Here is a 14,522-nt window from a genome sequence, read left to right as displayed (position 1 = left end):
AACGTAGCGGGCAGTCAAGATTTAGCGTAGCGGGCAGCTTCGTAACGGGCAGCTTCGTAACGGGCAGCTTAGATACTGGCGGATCAGAGTATGAGGCAGAAGACCCAGGGGGATGCAGAGGACGAGGCGTAGGCTCCAGCATCCGGGTTGGGCAGCAGAGACATCACACGGGGTTCGGATCCAGCATTCAGGGCTAGCGAGCCAGCATACAGGCAACCGATACATCATCCTGGGCGAGGGTTCATCATCCTGCAAATCACCTCCATCTTCTCACCGTTCCAGCAACCTTCAAATACATCATCCTGGGCGAGGCTACGGGAAATGCTTCCTGGGGCTCCATCATCCCCGGATACCGCTCCCTCAGACATGGCGGCAGAATCCTAAACTAAGGCTACGCATCAAGCATCTAGCTCAGACCTAGCCTCCTGATTCTACGACTTTTCCCATTTCCCTTTCTATCCATGTGTGATGAGCCCTGATTCTACTCTCTTTGATACTTTTCCACCTCTAGCAGAGGAGAGGGAGGTTCGCCCACTCATTTAGGCTGATTTGGGACACACCTTTCCCAGAAACAACGCATCTCCCATTTACAACCTTACCCCACTTGGCTTTCATGAGTGAGCACTGATTCCAAAACTTAAGCATGAAGGAAGTATCGCACACCGCATTTTATTTGGAACACTTTGCCGAAACCTACTACTGCCTCAGCCCTCACTGGGATTGAATGAAACCCCGCATGGGACTCCAGAAAGCCCAGAAACTAGCCGAATTCAACACTCCCGCCAGGGTATTACCCTCGATCCAGCCTACCTGCCTACCCCCAATGAATTGGACCTGGAAACTCCGATTTGAAACAACTTATCACCTAGGCAACTGCAGAACTGCCTTAGCTTACTCCCCTGCTACTTACCCAATGAAGCACCCTCCACACCTCCAAACCGCTAAATCCACAAGCTACACTCCCAATGCTGAGACAACACACATTTCCGCAAGCACACCCAGCATTCTACACTTCCTCCAGATTACACCAAGCATGCTTGATAACATGAATACAAACATGCTTCCAGAACCAAGCATCCTCGAAGTACTTCAAGGTCCAAAAGTGATGTTTGAATGCCTGAAACATGCCCGTATAATTTATTTGTTATAAACTATTCATGGTGGCTTTATTTCTTGCTTGCTAGCTTTGTCTGGCTGGCTGAATGGGCTTTGTCCGGTTGGCGGCTTTATGGCTCCCCAATGAATGAGTAAGTAGCGGCTGACTTTACGTATCCCCAGAAGTAGCTCGCTCATCCACTCACCCAACCTGAAACGGCTACAGCAGTATGGCTTTTCACTCATCCAGGTAAGTACAGTCTTGCGCTTATCCAAAGAAAGTCTGGTGCTTAAAAGTAAATGTTTAAGCATCAAGGACATCATTCGATGTGTCTCACAAAGACACGAACAAGATGCCTATTCCAATCCACCATCCAGTAGAAGCGTTAGTAGAGCTGCTGCCTATCCCTTGTTGCCAAACAAACCAACTACTTTACAAGATGCCTGTCAGAAATCCATCAACCAGAAGGGCGTGTCTGACAGACAGAAGTGGTTGTCCTGCATAAGCTTACGTGTAGAGCTGCTTCCTCTTCCCCATTAGGGAGTTACCCATAAGTTAGTAGTTTTTTGCTTTATTACGTATCCCCCAGATATATTGAACCTGATTTACTGACCCAGATGTATGGAGTAGCTTATTTATTTAACCAGAAGTAGTCACCCAGTCCACTTGAGTAGCTGAAGTATGAAACCAGTCCAGTATGAGGGTGCTGCTGCTAGGTGCTACGAAAGAATCCCCTATAATAAGGGAGTATAAAGGTAATCATTCATGGATGGTTTCCTGCATGTTGTTAAGGCAGGTCATTCTGTTTCTTCTCTTTGCCGGGATGCCTTCATTCCCAAGTGTTGGCTGGCAGTGCTGGTTTGACAATAGAGGTATTGAGTAGAGATAGAGAGATCTGGAGAGATATAGATAGATATAGATTGGTATAGAATATCGAGTAGAGATGGAGGGTAGGAATAGAAGGTAAGGCTGAGAGATGAGGATGTAGGTAAGGTAGAGAGTAGAGGAGGTAATTGAATGAGTGGGACTGAAAGCGTACGTGAGTCCAGGCCTCTAGTGAAGGGACTCGGCTTGGTGAGAGTTAATGTATGTCGGTAGATAATTGTTTGGTGAATCAATCTCGTTGCTGGTTTGATGGGAAGGCAGGTGTGGGCAGTGTTGGTTCGGGCAGTGTTGGTTCAACGGGTGAGCTTTGATAGATGGGTGCAAGGGGTAGTAGGATGGCCGCTCATTAGGTAGATCGAGGAGGAAGAGAGAATATATAAGTAGGTGGAGAGAGGGAAGGCAGTAGGCTACCGGATCAATCACCAATATGAAGGCAGGTGGGGAGATAGATCAATCACAGGCAGGCAGGTAGGCGGTAGGATCAATCACCAATAAGGAGGAAGGTGGTAGCTATAATTACCCAATATGGAGGCAAGCGGTCTCTTTCTTTTTTGTTATTATTAGAAAATATTCTGGCAAGTGGTAAGGTTGATAGCAGCAGTTAGGTTGACTGGTTGTGAAGATGACTAACTGGATTATAGACCAGGTTGAATAGTGACCCATGACCAGTAGGTAAATGAATTTGGGAACAGGTGAAATAGAGTCCCGTGGGCAATTTGTGCCCTCTACATTAAGCCGTTATAGTCGTACGCGACAGTCTCCAAAGATAAGTAACTACAAGTCCTCCGGGTTCACCGGAGCTCTGCCTTATTACATCTATGTAAGTGCTGCTCCTTTTGCGAGAAGCATTTTGATAGTTAACGCTCAGTTGGCAGTGTGGGCTAGGAGGTTTAGTTCATATTAGGCAAACCGTACGCCTCAGGGGAGCGGTGCCCAAGGGGAAGCACACCGGGCCAGGAAGGATGGCGAACCTTACTTAGGAAGCTTAGGAGGGAAACACCAACCATCAGGGCCTGCAGATCCACCGTGAGGCTAGGTCGAGTAGACGTTTGTAAGGACATACACAAATGACCTAGTCTCAGTTTACATCTCACCCAATAACCACCTATTGGAGGTGCCATCCCAACAATACCTTCCTTCCTTAGGCTATTCACCCTCCTAGCCTAGGCCTTCAATCAGTGTCTCCCCTCCTAGTAGTCCTTATAGCGGGCCCTCCCTATTAGAACCTAGTAGGTGCAATAAACCTTATGAAGTTTGGGCTATGAGCCCGAAAATTGATAAAGTAGATTAGCCCTTCCCCTCCTATGTTGGGAAAGCGAGTCCCTTCCTTTGGAAAAGCTATCTTTGACTTTTCTCTTCTGGGTTAGCGCTCTATTCTAAGGGGAGGTAGGCCTTTCTCTTTATATAGGGCTCTTATATAGACGTTATTTTCAGGGAGGTAGGTGGTAAGCTTACCGAGAACCTTATTGCTCTTGATATTAACTGTATGCATTAAGGAAAGATAGCTATAGAGCCATTTCATGCTTAGTTCTACTTGGTGTTGAACGCTTCTTGGTCTCTATGGCTTAACGCTCCCTGATCTCTACGCTTAATGCTTTCTGGTCTTCGCGGCTTAACGCTCCCTGATCTCTATGCTCCTTGTCTTCACACTTAATGCTGGCTGGTCTCTATGCTTACCATTTTCTATTACTTCATTGATAAGGCCTTTTCATTAAGGCTTTTCATTCATGTTTATTACATATATAAGAGCCTAATGGAATGAGCATAGAAGATTGTTTAAGCAGGCATCAAAGATGGAACCATTATAACATAAATAAGGATCTGAATTATAAGCTCCTCATTAGAGATGGTTTTCTATCTGGGCGGAGGGCTAATTCCCCCTCCCTATGGGGATTCGGGGAAATTGATTTGCCCTTTCACGCCAGAGCTCTAACTGGGCTATAAACCTGTCTCGCCAGAACTAACCGAGCCAATATAGGCCTAAGGGTCTTAATCCAAACCAGTAGATCCATCCCCTACCCATAAGGCCCCTATTCATAAGGCAAGTAATGGGGAGGTGAGTAATGGGGCAGTTACCCTAATCAATGATGATATGCATGAAATTAACAAGTCTCCGTAACACAAACTCTTTTCGGAGCAATTTCCTTTCCTTATCAGTCGAGCCCCCTGTCGGGTCCTTCATAAAGAACTCCGTAAGCTTGGAGCTATTTCTCTTTATCAAACCTCCGTAACTTCTCCGTAATTCTCCAAGTAGAATGGTAGAATGTTTCAAATATAGTGATGAGGGGGTTCATGGATGAATGGTAAACCGCCTGAAAGGCCATTTTAGCGCGTATTAAAGCCACTTTCTTATTTCTGTACCACTCTGTGCCGTTATAATTGTTATTCTACGCGGTATATAAAGGTTTTATTCTGATTTAATGCATTCTACATCTTCCGATTCTATGTGTCCTATAAGGTTAGCTGGTCTATGTTCGCTTCTGAGTGAAGCCTATACCAATTCGTTGTTTCGGGTTTGAAACCTATACTTTGAAGCCTATACTTTGAAGCCTATACTACCATGGGGATCTCTTGAAGCCTATGCTATTATGTTGGAGATTTCATAGTATATTGGCTATACTGTGTAGATTGCCTATACTACGGGACTTCTTGAAGCCTATACTATGTGATCTCTTTAAGCCTACTCATTGTGCAAGTATAAAGTGTGCACTATGGGGACTTCTTTTAAGGGGACTTCTTTTCCGATTGTGTATATAAAGCCTAGACTATGGGGGGATTTATCCTATACCATGGGGACTTTATAGATCCATTCATTATTTGAGGTTTTAAAGCGTGTACTGTGATATCTCCTAAACCATGGGACAATGCTCTGCCTTTTAGTTGTTAGTAGAAGACTGTAAGCTGTTAGTAGGATAGGCGTGATAACCCTATTAAAGGTATGGTAAGTAGGTGTACAGTAATTCTACTGGCTGGTAAAGAGGTATAGTCACTTTATAAAGATGACACAGTAGCTTTATTTATTAATTCTTTCTCTATCTATCTATCTATCTTCCTAGCTATAGGGGGCTGAGTATATAATAGAAAAGGATGCCCTTTCAAGGCCCTTTCTGTGATGTCATTTTTGTGATGTCATTTCAAGGCTTCGTTAAAGGATTCAAAGGTCCTTGCCTTTGGTTGAGCTAGGTCGTCGACGGGGGGCCTCGGGTGAGCCATCCTTCCTTCTAGCTAATGAGAGGGTTTATCAGGACTGGGTTGACTAGTTACCGCCTGCCTTTCAGGACCTTACCTGAGCGATCTCCTTGAGGGGAACATATATAGGAATAACCTTACTAAATTGAACTAGTAGTATTTACTATATATTTGTCCGCGGAAAATGCAAGAAATAGCTCCGAAAGGTACGTCATGTCATGTCCGGTTGTCACTTCATACGGATGATTAGAATCTCTATCACGAAACTCAAAAACTTTCACTCTCTATATGTAATGTATAAAAGTGGATATTTTATATAACCGATCTGCTGGAGTAAATGCGACTGGATATGGAACAGAGCGAAGGAAAGCTGAGGAGCCGTAGCTATATTCCACTCGTTGGGATTGCCCCAGGAGTTGAGTAACCGTGTCTGCTGGTCCTGCTACGAGCGGAGATTCATGGGAGTTTATCCTTTTCCATGTGCTTTATGAGGGCATAAGAGTGGCCCCGGTCCATACATGAAGGACCTATAGGTGGTTCCCTCGGTAAGGTACGGATTCAGGGTGAAGTACGGGACGTGGCGGGCAGCGTATAGTCTAGTCCCGGGTATTGCAGCGTGAAGTCCAGGTTGGTCCCCCGACCTAAGGTGCACGCACTATGAAGGCAATTCGGCCCTGGTGTGACTCCAGGTGTTTTTGTCGTCGGACTGGACTAAGCTTATTGTAGCATCTCAGCCAGCAGTGGAGGTGGGAGCCACACCCGTAGCAGATTGGGATTTAGAATTCAACGTCAAGTCCAGATTATCCAGCTTATTATTAGGAGGCTCCGGATTATCATTCTGATTTCTTGGATCTAGATGGAGTGGCTCGTGTGTACGTGACCGACTGTACGTGGCATGGACTGAACCAGAACGGATCAGAAAATGCAAGATCGATCACGAAAGTGAATCATATATATAGAGCAACGAAGTGAAGAGCGGAGTGAAGCACAGCGTGCCTCACTTTTCTTTTCTTTTATTGCTGGAATACAGTCTTGGTCAGCCTCCTACAGGACTACCTTTCTTTTGGACAGCAACCGTCTTTAATAATTTCATCGAACTTACCTCTTGAATTGAGGAACTACCTACCTACAGCCAGCGGATATTGGATGGAATAGGAGCGGCTTGCTTGCTTGCTTGGGTGCGTGGGCTATTGATTGTTTTCCTTTCTGAAGACTCTTGGACTTTACTTATGTGCATGCTATACACCTGTTCTATTTACCGGACTTTACCGCTTCACCTTACTTAGAATATGGATGGAGGAGGGATTGAGGGAGTGCTGCCAACCAATTGATTCAGCCAGGAATACTTTGTAGGTACGGCACTATTCGATTTCACTTTACCCAACCTTCACTTTTTGACACTCTTCTTACCCACCCCCAACTTACAGCCTAGGAAGGGAAGGGTTTCCATAGATATAGAGAGAGGGAGGAGGACCTTTTCAACGGACTTCCAGACGCCATTGCACAGGCTCACACTTGCTATTATTTTGTCTGAAGTTGGGTCTATTTTCCACCGTACCATACCCTTTACCTTGACAATATACCATTTAAAGGGATCCTTTTCTACCAGACCCTTGACTTACTGTCTTCACCCAACGAACGGAGTGCTGCCTTACCCAACAACAAACACTTGCCTTCAGCCAGGAATAGGAGGGATACCCCCTACCTTGTTTACACACAACCACCCAACAGAATAACTAGACCTGCCCTATACCACTTGCTTCATGAATCACTTAGTGGGGACTGACTGCTAGAGACTTCTCTTTCCAGCCGGGATAAACCAACTTACCCTTACTTTTTCTATTACTGCCCACCACACAGACAGAACCACCATCACTAGATACACTACGGAACCCTTCCTTAGATTAGCTTCGATGCAACAACATTGCACAGGTGTTAAATCAAATAGAAAGAAGAGCATTGGTGCATGGGCTTCAGATACAGCATGAACATGACTTCGAGAAACTTCCTGCTTCAAGATTCCTACTTGGGGGTACCACTAGTACTACCGCTACGCCCCTGCCTACCGATACCTTTACTTAAGTGCATGCTATCCGCCTACCTTACTTTCTTACTACCTTCACCCTAGTCAATGGAGTGATGCCCTACCCATGACCTTCTCTTCTCAGGAACGGATGGATCAACCAACCTTAACCTTTCTTTCTTACTGCCCACAATACCTACTGACTCACCATAATACCTAGACCTTTCTCCATATACCACTTGCTCAATGAAAATTTCTTAGTCGGGAGGAGGGACTGCCCTTCTAACGATAACGAAGGAAGGTCCTTCATAGAAAATATCGTATACCAAGCAAAGATCTCATTAGAGAAGTAATTATGCTTGCTTGCCTTATGACTTGCCTTCAAGAGTTGCCTTGAGATCGACGGGTATCAATCAAGATCTCGATCAGCGGGTAGATGTGTGGGCTGTTTGGGTTCGCTGTGATACGACGGGTGGGGAACATAGCTGTTAAGTTTCACTGTGGGCTCGCTGTTGGGAACTGTGGGTGTGATGGGTGCTAGCCTCGGGTGGTTTCGTCTAGCTTCACGGTCTAGCGCTAAAGGCAATAGTTCATCGTCGGAAGTTAGCAAGACGGACATCGAGAGAGAGAGAATACGGGCATCATCAAGAGAGAGGGGGGGGATCAGTTCGAAGGGAGCAAGATATAGATCAATCAGCCGGCGGCAGCAAGATGATCTCTAAGGCAGGTCTAAGGTAAATGGAATTGGAGTTGCACCAATTGGCAATGCCAAAAGGGACTAGCGCCTAGCTTCTATTAATGAGAAGGGGGGGAAGTAGTTCAGGTCAGGTTATCGTAGCTAAGTTACCTGAGCATCTATCTATAAGGAAGGTTACGAGCATGCCATCCTTGAGGAGAAAGGAAAGGTGCGGAAGATCTGTACGCACCAGATACAGTGCTGCACCTTTGACCGATGAGATGGTTTTGTATCATGAGGAGGGAGCCTTTGACCGATGAGATGGCGGGGAAAGAACAGAAAAGCAGGAATGATCGGCTGAGGGTTGCTTCCGGACTACTGCTTGCACGTTAGCTGAGGGTCACAAGATATTCTTTTGAATGAAAAAATCGATGCGCAAGCAGGCTCGACCAACGCCATCAAATGGAATCGTGTGTTGAACATGAGGCTTACAATGGTGCCCGCCTGGGATGAAATGAAAGACTATTTGGTTGGTCGGTGAGATCTCTGCAATTATATACGTAATTACGTATATAATATCGCGTAATGAAATAGATAAGTCATTCTGAAATGCATCTATTATATATGTAATTACGCTTTAGCGTCGTATGGGATCGTAGCTCGAATCATCGATCGTACCCGTAATATCGTATACAAATAGATATCATTATATATGTCATTATGCATTTCTTCCCCTCAACCCTGCTGGCGCCTTTCTCCCTTCCAATATTGTCTGGCTGTAGTTATTCCTAGGCAATGAAGAGTGAGCTGTCCATCCGACATAAAGTCTTTATCAAGTAGGCATAGAAAGGTGATGGCGGCCCTCACCCATATGATGGATGAGCTTCCAAATCCCTCTCCTTAGCAGTCGAGCCCCTCCGGTCCTCGGGGATTGGGGTGGGTGGGTAAATAGTGGGAAGGTGAGCGATAAATCGATGGCGGCCTTATCAGTCGAGCCCCCTACCGGGTCCTCATGGTCGAGCCTTAAAGCGCATCCTAGCAATGCTGTCTGTTTTAATTCCTAAAAGCGTATCTGGGGGTTAAGCCCGGCCCGACAAGAAGATCAATAGTGTCTACCCATGAAGGATTCCTCCGGCAAGTGGTTTCAAACGCCTGTGCAAAGCTCTAACAATAAGTAATCTAAGACAATAACTTCGTCCCTGGGGTTGGTCCGCGAATTTGAAAAAGCCTCTTAAATGCGATTGAAAATATATACAACCCTTGTTGTTGTTCTAATGGCGGGTGTTATGCCGGCGTAACATTTCATCACCTAGCCTAACGTAATCATTTACCTAGCGTCACGGTCTAGCCAGTGATCAATCCTTCTTCCTTCCGTCCCGCCTTGTCTTGTCCCAACTAGGCTTTCTGTTGTAAATAAATCCGATCAATCATCAATCGGTGCTCTTGTTTGTTGAAGCATATGGTTTGCTATGATTTGCTCTTGTATCGGGAAGCAGACTCCTCCTCCTCCTGCGTATATGAGAATGTTCTCGAATTTCTTATTCTCGAGATCCAGATGCATTCCTTCCCTACAGGTCGAGCTCAATAGCCAGCGATCTAATTAATCCCACCAGCTAGGCCAGCAGCCAGCAATAATAAAAGCAGCAAGACTAGGGAGGCCCTCAATTCCCCATTCATTCCCACCTGGCAAGGCCATAAATCCTATGAATCCTAGCCATCCATCCTATTGGGACTCAGAGTTGCACTACAGCTAATTATAACTAGTTGTTGGATCAGGCTTCGCAATTAAGTCCATTTGAGATGAGTAAGCTTGCATGGGATTAGATATGGATAAGACACATGCATGGGGAAAAATGAGATAATAGGTAAAAGGCTTCAGAAAAGTACAGCGGTATAACCAGAAGTTATCAAAGCTTTCACTAGTACTAATCAGGACAGAGAATAGAAGTTCCCCCTGTTCCTGAGAGGCAATCTGATATTGGTTATATTGGTTTTACATGGGCATGGTTTATACTTACAAATGAGGACTAGCCGTGATACCTAGCCATAGCAGCCATGCCATACGGAAGTCTCTATGGGCTAGTATACTAAGGCTAAAGCTTACACTCTCTATCTATGGCCGGCCTACTCTACAGCGAGCTACAACGTAGAAGAGCACATAGAGCTACTCCAGGATATTGTGTACGTGAACACCAGTTGCAATACCCCGTCCCAGGAGGTTCTTAGTCCCCACCAGTTGCCGAGACCCTCCCCATGGGCATGCCAAGTTGCACAGTTCGACGTTAACAGGAAGGAGGTGGTGGTTATAAATACGTTAAAGGCAAGTATGGAACTTACTCTATGGACTAAGAAAGTAAGAAAGAAAAGAAAGACCTTAAGGCAAGACCCTACTGCTAAGTAACCTACTCTACCTAATTTGATGTTTTGGTTTATATCGCCCTATCTAATCTCGTCTCCTATACTGATCTCTATCCTTTCCTACCTAAAGATATGAGTGAGAAACCGCACTGTACGAAGGTATTCCTCAAGGCTCTGTTTTCTTATTATTTTTTTAGGTACTTATTATTTACTACCGCCTATCGGGACGAACTTGCCCTAAAGGGGGAAGACCCCTAGATAGGTAGATATGCTAAGGCCGAATCTCCTTAGAGCAGGCTGATTAACTTGTAGCGGACCAGTCGTGTCTAAGCGGAACATACCGTCATGCTAAGGCTTGTTTCCCAGGAGATGTTTTATGAATTCGTCTTGCTAAGGCAGGCCTGGATACTTAATGAACTCTTAAAAACTTATAAGGTTTCATCGAAGGAGATTTACTTTATCGGGTGTCACTTATTTTGGGAGCTTTAATTGAACTGATTTGCTGAACTGAGCTGAACCGAAGACTAGGCCCCCTTATTTCTATTCTGTGGGAAAACAGACTGGAAGTTCTGAATAAAATAAGGCGATCCCAGCTCAAGCTTTAGGGGGGGGCGGAAAAGCGGATAAATAGGCGGAGAAGCGGAAGTGGATTAGCAGATAAGCAGAAGTGAAAAGCGGAAGTGGCGGAAGTGAATAAAAGGTCTTGGTCAAGTAGTTTCGCTAACGCTCGATTGGTGGGTTTTCAAGTTCTTGGTCGATATTGGTGGTAAAGTATTGGTGGGTCAGTCAATAAAATCCTTGCACTCGGAAGCGCAAGACCCTCCGGACCTTCCTTCCCTGACCTTAGAGTGGGTAGGGATGGGACTCTGTCCTTATCGATTGAGGGTAATTTTCGAGAATATGTTTCCTTCGGATGAGAGAAGAGGTTATTCCTTTGGGTTATGTCTACAATTGGGAAGGTAGCCGAGCGAGTTGATGACTCTTTGATGACTCTCGAGTTGATGACTCTCAGGGTAGGCTTCGAATAGTCCAGTGGTCCTGAGAGAGGGAAGGGACGTGCCTCAACCTATCGATTGGTCGAGCCACTAACGTGAGGTTCCCGCATCTTTAGACCTTCCCTGATTCCTGCGTGTGTCCTTCCTTTCCAGTCGTAAAGGAAAGAGTCTTTCGTGTGTCCTTGAAGGTGGGGAGAGCGGGCCCGGGCTTCGCAGAACACCTCCGCTGCCCTCTGATAATTCCCTCCTCCCTGTCGAGGTGAAAAAATTAGCCTGGCTTTCCTCTCCTCTCCTCTCCTTAATAGTCGAGCCCCCTAAAGGGACGGAGTCACTCACTATTCATATGGTGAGGGTCCTTATCAGTCGAGCCCCCTAAAGGGTCCTTATCAGTCGAGCAATTTCATTCCTGGCGCTAGGCCGAACTTCAGAGGCGCTAGGCCGAACTTCCCTGGCGTGACCTTACCTTAATAGCATGAAGCAGTTGATACCTTATATATAGCCTGTAAGCTCATATATAATGAATGGATAATATAAGATCTAAGGTCTTTTTATTAACTGCCCGTTACGCCTAGCTTTCAATATGCTACGCCTTACTTACTTGGCTTTCAATACGTTACGCCTAGTCCGTCTAATGCAATGATTATTTACGTAATTGTGTGTCCTTCAAATGGTTGGGCGGAAACAAACAACCATTCCATGATTGATGGAAAGGTCAATTATAACGGATCAACACCTTATTTAGGGGTCAAGTGGCGATAAAACGCATTCAAATGGTGGTTCCATTGAAGCGGATCCTAAGGCAAGGGCATATCTATGAATGGAGGAGCGGCAAGCCAGCCCCTTGTAGCCAGCCCCCTTGTGTCTTGGGTGAGGGATCAGCTAATGGTTGTGTCTCTCGTGGCATCGGCTATTCTCGTGGCATTTCATCTATCGGCTTATTAAATCCACATAGCTGGCAAGGACGAGCAACTAACTATGTCCTTTAGCGTTATGGTCAACATTGAAATACACTACAAACTTAATAGAATCAGCTATAGAATAAGCTAATGAAACATACGCCTATAACTACTACTACAACTACTACTACCCTCAACGTGTAAATATAGCTAGATTGATTGAGATATTTAGTGATACATCAAGCGATATTTCATGAGAAGCAACGAACGATATTTCATGAGAAGCCACAAACCAGCCAGGTAGATGACCTTTCCCACCTCTTCAACCCGAAAGTATGTATCTTCCTAGCCCCCACTAGCCCAGCTGATCGTACATTACTGATCGTACATTTTGCCCAGCCCTTTCGACCTTATCCCAAGCTCTAGGTAGGCAAGCACTCCGACACCTCAAAGTCATACGCACAGTACGTTACGTAGCTAGTCGGGGAATACGTTACGTAGGCAGTGAACCCATACCAATGATAAGTGAACCCATACCGGGGAATACGTTACGTAGCGAGTCAGTAGTAATTAGTAGTAGCAAATCCCCTTCCGTCTCCCTCTCCCTTATGGTCGAGTACCTAAAGGTCCTATGGTCGGAGCAAATCGAGTGGACCTTTATTCAGGTGGGTGGGATAAATCACATTTCGAGGGTTGCTGCCCCAAGTTGGATCTCTGGGGATGGAATATTGACCTAACGAAGCTGCCATTATACTGGTCAATACTACAGCAGGAGCCTGGCAATGGTCTGGTAATTTATCCCGAAGTAGACTGGCCTTGTCCTGGTACTAATAAACTGGGAAATCAAACTTCAATAACCTAATTGTTCTTTAAGTACCGTCCTTTTGATAAGCGGGACCCTTAGGATGCAAAACGACAACATTACTGGAAAGCTGCAGTCCGTCAAGTTTACCACTAGTTATATTATATAAGTATACCCTGCGGAGGAACCGAGCCCAAAAGATAGAGACTGAGTCCCAATAAAGGAAGGCGATGACTTGACCGGGGAAATAAGGGTGCGATTACTTAACGTGAAAGGCAAAAGCTTATTCGTTTTCACCTTTACAGTGAAGGGACCAAGTAAGTAGCATAGTCTGTTTTAGGTGCAGTTCCTGTTCGATGGGCATAGTCCGCTCTTTATATTCCATATCCAGTTTCACCAGTTTATCCACCTGAGGCACAGGCAGTTGATCGAGTTGATTCATATAGTAGTATACCGCAAGATAGGTAGCATACAGAACAGAGCATACCTATAAATTGATCCCACAGAGGCAGAGGTATTCAGTACCTGTTAACCGCGTGAAAGGGGGAGAGTCAGGAGTTCCAGATCTAGTATTAAGCAGGTATAGTATATAGATATATAGTTCGCATGCTAGTCAATGATGCCCATGAATCAGCAACAGAGCAAGTAGTAACCAAGGTTGATTCCGCAATTCAATTAGTAGCATCACTAGCAGTTGTTTAACCCGTTGATCCAATTGATTGAGCTCCAAGTCCAGTACCATAGGTGGATCAAGTTTGATAAGTTTACCCAGTGCTAGTGACAGATTATCCAGTTGCACCATAAGCATCCTTACCAGCCCGGTTTTTTATATCGTTGACCCAGTCCATGTTTAAGCAGCATCCCTTCCAGATAAAGACACAGAACCACCAATAGGAAAGACAGAAGCAGTGGGCCCCGCAGACGCAAAGGCAAATCGAGTAGCACCACCGCCAGCAGGGGTAAAGACACCAGAGACCGGAGCGTAGGAAAAGGCCGCAAAAGCATATCCCTTTATAGTTTTATTTCCATTTTGAGATCAAGTTCGAGATAAAGAGCAAGTAGCATCAAGGCAAGCAGGAAAAGCAGGGAAGGCTCACATATGACGCTCCTGGGTGCACACAAGACATAAGGGAGCAAGGTCAAGGACCATTCCACCACACATTCCAAAAGACAGGTAAAGGCATTGGTCCTATTGGCGAGCGTCACTCACTAGTTTACCGAGTTCAAGCAACAGTTGCCAAAGCCAGATATTGACGGGGTGAAAGCAGGCCAATAGCGGGGGGGTCTAAAAGGAGGCTGGGGCAGGATCCCATTCTTTCTTTATAGCCATATAGTAGTGTACCCTCCAGTTCTATTACTAGCACCCCTTCTTTTGAGAGTCAAAGCCCGCTGTTATGGTTCACCTATCATTGAAAGATCCCAATCCATTTCGATAGGACCGGACCAGTGTGAATTGCTTAGCGAGTTTTTTCTCAGTCCCGATGCCATAGCCAGTTGGAGAGTCATAGCCCGTAGCTCCGGTTTGATATCCTCCAGGCACAGAGCCCATTCCCATCCCAGGTCAAGACTTTGAACCCTAAGATGCGGATTGAGTTGACCGAG

This window comes from Pinus tabuliformis, chromosome 6 (assembly GCF_031772625.1).
Source record: "Pinus tabuliformis cultivar Carrire ecotype Pingquan chromosome 6, CPIR1, whole genome shotgun sequence".
Classification (NCBI taxonomy): domain Eukaryota; kingdom Viridiplantae; phylum Streptophyta; class Pinopsida; order Pinales; family Pinaceae; genus Pinus; species Pinus tabuliformis.
This window is presented reverse-complemented; position numbering follows the sequence as displayed.